Genomic DNA, 8,525 nt, shown 5'->3' with positions numbered 1-8,525 from the left:
AACTGAACGAGGCTCGAAACATCGACGCCAAGTATTCCGATACTAGCTGTGGCGGCTAACGGAATGTTCTCGAATCGTGGAGATACGACGAATGGTGTTTTTTTAGCGGTTAACGCGCAAACTTGCGTCTTTTTGGGGTTGAAATGGACTAGGTTTAGCCGGCCCTAGTTCGAGACTTCGTTTAACGAAGACTCGATTTCAGACACAAGTTTGTTCCGGTTTTCTTCGACGTTTTCCCGAGAAATATTAGCACGGCCGGTGTATGAGGTGTCAACGGTACTGTCGTCTGCATAGCAGTGAATGTTCCTGATTTGCAACAAGTCATTGATATGCAGAAGAAACAGAGTGGGTGACAGAACGCAGCCTTGTGGAACACCAGCGTTGACGAATTTTTGGTCGGAGCATGCACCGTCGACAACGACCTTGATGCTCCAATCTGCCAAAAAGCTGGTAATCCAACTGCATAATTTCCCGGGAAGCCCATAGGAAGGAAAAATCACACCGCGGGGTTGTTGGTGGTGACTTTTCTCGGTCATCCAGGGTCGAGTTCGCCGCGAAGAGAGAGCCTAAAAGATCAGCTTTCCCCTTCACTGTATGGGCCAATGACTTACCGTCCTTGTGCAAAGATGGTAAGGAAGGCTGACAGAAATTCCTTAAGACAGCCTTGGCGAGAGACCAGAACGCACGTGTTCCTGAAGGGTGGCGCACCAGTCACTCGCCAATTCTGCCAATGTACTCCGTCTTCGCCTTAGCAATCACGTTTTTGAAGGACCTAGAGGCAGAGTTATATTCCTTTCTGAATGCGCTGGTATTTACATCACGAGACGCTGATGCGTTAGCCCAGTCTTGGTAGCGTTCCCATTTTCGGCGTGAAGCCATTTTGCAGAAACGACCAAACCAGGGCTGAGACTTGCCACCGATGGGGACCGCAGAATACGGAATGAATAGTTCCAAACCCTGAAGCACCACATCGGCAACAGAGTCAGCAACAACGCTCGGATCATCTGGCGAGAAACAAACCTGCCCCCATGGGTAGGATGCAAAGAAGGACCATCCCAATCTGCTGACCTGTAGTGCCACACTCGGCGGCAGCCCACAAAACGAGGTCGTGAGTACCGCGCAACCGGCACTGTATTTCGGACGAGACAGTGGTCCGATGAGCCCAGAGGGGGCGATAACCTGGTAGCCATCCGGATGGGAAGTCAGCAGAAGGTCCAACAGGGAAGGTGTATGATCCTCCACGTCTGATATTCGCGTTGGCGAGGGGACTAGTTGTGTCAAATCATATGCTAAAGCGAAGTCGAGAACAGATCTACCCGTATGATCGGTAGTGCGTGATCCAAGCCATTCGGCATGGTGGGCATTAAAATCGTCAAGAATTACGATCTCTGCGGATGGGATCTGCTGCAGCACGGAACCTGTAGCCATTTGGACGTGCTCAACCAGTCGGTCGGTTTCGGCATTACCGCTATGGGACCTATAAAGGCACGCGTAGATTCGCGGATGGTCATCGCAGTCTACACGCAGCCAGATAATCGATAGGTCCTGCCCTTCAAGGCTGCCGAGGCGTCGAGAGCAGATATCATCTCTGACGTAAACGCACACCCCAGCTCGTGGTACAAAGGAATGTTCCAATTTGTACCCGGGGTAAGAGAGAAAAGTCGTATCGGCAGGAGAGGATATCTGGGTCTCGGTAAGAAAGAGCAAGGCCGGCTTCGCCGTCTCAAGGTGAAAGTGAACGGCGTTCAAGTTGGAGTTGAGTCCCCTTATGTTGCAGAAGTCCGCGGTAAGGGTGGTAGGGGTTGCCTAATGATGCCTGCTCCGCTTGCCCCGAACAGTGGCGAGCGCTCAATTGACCCCCCCCCCCCCCCGAATTTGGACGGCAGCCTGGGCATCCCTGCTCAGGTTGTGTACGTCCTGAGCATCGATGCCCAGAGAGGGAATCTCCATCGCAGTCGCTGATGGTACCCTCCTGGGGTAATAAAACCAAATTCTGCACAACCATTATGTTTTGGGGAGGAGGAGGATCGGGCCTCCGGGACTCTCACATACCGGACGAAATGCAGTAGCATAGCTACCACTTCACGCCGATTTTAAGTGAGAGAGTGGTACTTCCCCGGGCATGCCGGCCCATTCGGCTGCAACCCGAAAGTATGCAGTGTGGCACTATCACTATAAATGATACTTTTATAATTATCTTTATAAAATAATAAATAAAAAAAGAGTTAAAATGTATCTACGGTATCTGCTAAATGATCTAAGCTATAAAGAAACAGAGAACTAACTTTGTACATGAAAAACACACACACATGCGCATACACACTCAAACACACATGCATTCATTATATTATAGTACATATAATAAAGAAAAGTTATTTACCAAATTAGTTCGACATATTTTTGTATTGTATTCTTTTTTTTCTCTTTCTTTATACTCTCTTAATATATTTAAGCATAAATTTAAACTTAATAATAAGTCTAATAAATGTAAACACTGATTGGGAAGTCACTGGCTCCTAAGATATGGGTTTTCCTAGTTTAGGGGTACAGGGCCTCTTTGATGTATGTAATTTGATGTATTCACAATAAATATATTTGATTTGATATACCTACATTAAGTCAAAAGAAAAATAGTTATACAAAAATAGTTATAAAAATATTTTTTATAGTATAGTATATACCTGTTTAAATAATGCACGTAACACCCCTACAGTAGTCCCCAGCTGAGACCGAGGCTACTGAGGTCAATAGTAATCTGGGGAGCGTACTGTACGGCCGGATCGTGTCTTCTTTACCTGTTCGGTTATGATAGGTGGTAGATTCGGTGTTATTGTCGGTGTATCTATCTTGGCGTCATTTTTGGCGATGTAAGCTGCTTCCAGTCGATCAATGGAAACAGTCTTTTCTCGACCGTTGATAGCGAGCTTGAAAACCTTGCTGTTTCGCTCCAGTACCTTGCATGGTCCCAAGTACGATGCTTCCAGGGGACGCCTAACTCCGTCTTTGCGAAGGTATACGTACTCTGTAGTTTCCATGTCTTTCGGTACAAAGATAGTATTTTTAGAATGTCTACTAGCGGGTACCGGAGCGAACTTTGCCATGTGGAGACGAAGTTTTGTCGCAAAGTTTACAACAAGACTTCGTCTCTACGACCTAGGGCGACAACGGCGTTGATGAGCCTCGGGCCGAGTTGGACTAAGTGCTGCCCGAAGCTCCATCGTCCGTCTAGGATCAGGCCCAGATACTTAATCTGGGCCTGCTCCTTGATCACCGTCCCCTGGCGATATACGCCTCTCATGGGGTCCTCTTTGTGGACCGTGGAAAAAGAGGGCTTTCGTTGTGATTATGGAGACCCTCAAGCCCAGCATTCCCATCCGGTCCACGCTGAGAGCCGTTTCGACCTCGGCCAGACGAGTCGCCTCTCGAAAGCCCCTAAAACTCGATCAAATCAAATCAAATAAATTTTATTCAAATAAAATTCACAATGAAGCGTTTTGTTTTTTTTTTTTGTTTTAGTTTATTAATTTAGTCTTAATAAACATTTTAAATTTTGTAAATGGTAAATTTATTACATTTCCCGGTATCTTATTATATATGCGTATACCATTGTCCAAAAAACGTTCTCTGTACCGTATGCAAACGGAAAGTAGGGATTACAAGTTTATTCTTATTTCTTGTATTAATAGTATGTATATCAGCTTTTATGGAATACTTTTGTATATTATATTATCATAAATATATTGTGAAGCAGCCGTTAATACACCTATTTCTTTAAATTTGTCGCGTTATGATGTCCTAGATTAAATATTAATAATAATATTGTAAATAGTGCGGATAGCTCTTTTCTGCAGAATAAATATTATTTTAATATCTGCTGCATTAGGGCGCATTTTCATTGGTCGATAAGGCCCGCATTCGGGGTGCGGGAGATTTCTGTAACGCATGCCATAGGGCCCGCAAAGAGTTTATCGTTTTCACTGGTCGTCAGAGCCCGCATACGGGGTGCGGGTGATTTCTATAACGCATATATAAATATCAATATATGAATGCGGATATCACCCGCACACGTTTAATCGACCGAGTTATCGACCAGTGGATTTCATTGGTTGTTAGCTCGCATGCGGGTACTCCCCGCAATCGGGCTAACTACCGACTTATCGACCAATGAAAATGCGCCTTTACCCCATAACAACATTCCATATGACATAAGACTGTAAAAATTACTGAAATATAGTAGTCTAGCAGTACTTATGTAAATGAGTTTTCTAATTGTTTTATTGCATAAATGGCACTACTTAATTTCACTGCTAGGGCATACAAATGGGTGCCCCACTGAAGTTTGGAGTTAACCTTATCTCTAAAAAGACCGTCGACTCGACAAACTCAAGCCTTTCATTCTTCAAAATGACGGCAGAAGAATTTGACTTGATATTTGGCAAAGAAAACAAAATACATTTAGTTTTTTTTTTCATTTAGTACCAAATTATTCATGTTAAACCAACCAAGAACCCGCGACAGAGCACTGCTTACAACGTGATAATTGTTTATTTTTCTGTCGAGTTTAAAAACTGGGAATGTATCATCTGCAAACAGTACAATGTCGCAAGTCTTATTTATAAAATAAGGTAAATCATTTATATATATTAAGAACAGGAGAGGTCCTAAAATTGAACCTTGAGGCACCCCCATTTGCGCCAGAGTGCCATTTGTTTTCGCACCGTTAATAACAACCTTCAAAACCCCCTCATTGAGGTAGGAGGAAATAAATTTCAATGCAGGGCCCTTGATTCCATAATATTTAAGTTTTTCTAGAAGAATATCATGCCTAACGAAATCGAAAGCTTTTGATAAGTCACAAAAAACTCCAATAGCATTTTGTGACTTCTCCCACGCATCATAAATGTGCTCAACAAATGCTATACCCGCATCAGTAGTCGAGCGACCTTTAGTAAAATCGAACTGTTGAGAATGCAATAGCTTATTCGAGTTTAAGTATAACAACAATTGATTAAGCATGATTTTTCAAAAATTAAGGCAAAATAAAGATCGGTCTATAATTGTTTGGGTCATTTTTATCACCGGACTTAAATAATGGGATTACTTTACTTAATTTTAATAGATCTGGAAAAATACCAGATTGTATACAATTATTAAAGATGATAGCTAAACTGTAACTGATCGATCCCATAGATCACTGTTTTTTTTAAGATTTAATGTTTTAAATATTTTGAATACATTGTACGGAGTTATACTCTCAAAAGAAAATTATTTCTTGGGAACGTAGCATTTTTTTTAGCATTAGCAGCCCGTAAATGTCCCACTGAGGGACAAAGGCCTCCTCTCCCTTTGAGGAGAAGGTTTTGGAGCATATTCCACCACGCTGCTCCAATGCGGGTTGGCGGAATACACATGTGGCAGAATTTCGTTGAAATTAGACACATGCAGGTTTCCTCACAATGTTTTCCTTCACCGCCGAGCACGAGATGAATTATAAACACAAATTATATTATAAGCACATGAAAATTCAGTGGTGCCTGCCTGGGTTTGAACCCGAAATCATCGGTTAAGATGCACGCTTTCTAACCACTGGGCCATCTCGGCTCTAAATATATGATATTTTTAAATCAAAATTGATTTGAAATATTTTTTGATAATATACCTAATAAAATAACATTTCATTTAAAATCATCTACATTAGACGCAGCTAGATTATTAAATAATAATGTTTCTTAATTAGGGATACATCCGATACCGATACCGATATATCGGCAAAAAGGTGTATTGATGCATCCCTGTTCTTAATGATTATCCCTTACAACTCATTATATCAAAGTGTACTTGAACTTCCATTCTATCGTGAGCAGATTTTTAAAAAACAAAACACTCTAACAGTACCAATAGTCCAGTCACTCAACTTTAATTTTGTATTATTACAAAAAAAAAAATTTTTAAATATGTAACGGAGGACCTGGACCATCGGAGTTTTTAGAGTGACGTCGGCAGTGCTGACGTCACAATTTGTATCATTTGGTACGCTCATCACAAATAATGAAACACATATATAAACAAAAATCTGTATTTCAAATAATAACCAGCAAATTAAAATAAAAGCTATTTTTTATTGTAAGAAGTTAAACTAGAATCAAAATAACAAATTCTCAACTCACCAGATATAATTGAACACAACACTGACACCACTTGTTTGCACCGAAGCTCAAATAAAAATCTATTCCGCCATCTTTATCAGCACTTTTAAAGACTAGCTTTGTCCGGCGGAAACACTTTTCCATTTGAAAATTCACATTAAAAATCACCAATTACTATTTGTAAATTCGATTTTTAATTTTTGAACAACGATTTCATAATAATTTAATTTATTTGCTACAAAACATTTTAGTTGTTATGCGACTGCTATGCCAACGTTAAATTTTAAATTAATTGTCCAAAAAAATATTTTTACCCAAGTAATATTCATAATAAATTGCAATATGAATTTACAGCAACATAAAACGGGTTAAAAGATCCGATTAACTATACACGACAAATTAATCAATACTTATTTTCTACAACGTGATTTACGTAAACAAAGTAATCTTTAAAAGACTAACTTAAAATAATTAGCTAAAACTGAAAATGCTTTTGCGTCGACAAATATTATTAATTAACCAGCAAAAACTTTGACCACATTCGGTCGGAAGTTTGGTTATTTATAATCGATACTCTATATTTTTTTATAATTACAAAACATACTGTCAATAAACGTAGAAGTGCTTTGGTTGGTCGAATCGATTCACTTAATCTGTGGGTTAAATGAAATTACTCGAACAAGATGACCAACTGAACACTGAAGGTCGTTTCTTAACTTAATAAATAAGTTTACATTCATGTCGCCACATAGAATTAAAAAAATAATACTAATTTATATCATTTTAAGAATATCCTCCATAGTTGTCTCAAAGAAGTGAATATTATTTCTATAATTATTTCTTGGTTGTAAGGCTTTGTGCAATCCGTCTGGGTAGGTACCACCCACTCATCAGATAATCTACCGCCACACAGCAGTACTCAGTATTGTTGTGTTCCGGTTTGTAGGGTGAGTGAGCCAGTGGAACTACAGGCACAAGGGACATAACATCTTAATTCCCAAGGTAAATGGCGCATTGGTGATGTAAGGAATGGCTAATATTTCCTACAGCGCCATTGTCTATGGGCGGTGGTGACCACTTACCATCAGGTGGCCCATTTGCTCGTCCACCTACTAATACCATATAAAAATAAATTTAGCTTAAACTAGGATTTCTTATATGTTTACTTTTAGAAGTGATAGTATATAAATTTTAATATCTATATTTAGCTTACAGAAGTGAAATAGATTAAAAAAGACAAGAATATAGTTAGTTTAAACAATTTACTAACAAACCAAATAGTTCTAACTTCGAATTTATCTTAACATAAATAAATCACCAAATCATACATATGGAAGTAAATTACTTACTCAGTTGAGCTTACAAATCCAAATAAAACACAAATAACACTTTTAACAAATTACAAGTCGCGCCAATATTGACCTTACTGTTCGCGCCTAAACAGCAAAAGTAATGACGACTTGATACAGTTTCGCGCGCTTTTGTTTTATTTTATTTTATTCATTCCAGCCAGTTGTATAGTTTAAGGAATCTCCTAAATCGGCCGTTTCTGACATCGCGACTTCCTCGTAGCGTTGGTAGCGTCGCTCTGGCTCGAAGTCATACTCGTTACAGTGTCTCCAGAAGAGCCAGAAAATTCAGTGATATGATCCAAGGTACATCGACGATTTTTTTGCAATTGGCTCAAATTCGTCATCTGAAACAGTAACATGTCTGGGGATATGCTACAAATTGTATAGACGGGAAAGAACCTAGGCACACACAGCTAACTATTAAAATAAAAATTACAAGTGAGAGCTCTCATTACTAATTTTACCCAATACCATCTCATATATCTTTATTGCGGTGAATCCTCCGAAGAAAGGTTCCCGGCGTGTAAAATCTGTGAACAGAGGAACAGACAGAAGGCGTCCCGACTGTCTGAATGGACCACATGTCCAACGTGACCAAGCGTCTTCCAGGACCACACGTCCAAGACCAAGCGTCAATGAAGACCAAGCGTCTTCCAGGACCATACGTCCAAGACCAAGCGTCTTCCAGGACCACACGTCCAAGACCAAGCGTCTTCCAGGACCACACGTCCAAGACCAAGCGTCTTCCAGGACCACACGTCCAAGACCAAGCGTCTTCCAGGACCACATGTCCAAGACTAAGCGTCTTCCAGGACCACATGTCCAAGACCAAGTGTCTTCCAGGACCACACGTCCAAGACCAAGCGTCTTCCAGGACCACATGTCCAAGACCAAGTGTCTTCCAGGACCACACGTCCAAGACCAAGCGTCTTCCAGGACCACACCTCCAAGACCAATAGTCTTCCAGGACTACACGTCCACCATAATCAATCTTCTATGAAGACCAAGCGCCTTCCAAGAGCACACG

The sequence above is a fragment of the Vanessa atalanta genome, chromosome W (assembly GCF_905147765.1).
Source record: "Vanessa atalanta chromosome W, ilVanAtal1.2, whole genome shotgun sequence".
Classification (NCBI taxonomy): Eukaryota; Metazoa; Arthropoda; class Insecta; order Lepidoptera; family Nymphalidae; genus Vanessa; species Vanessa atalanta.
Note: the sequence above shows the minus strand (reverse complement) of the source record.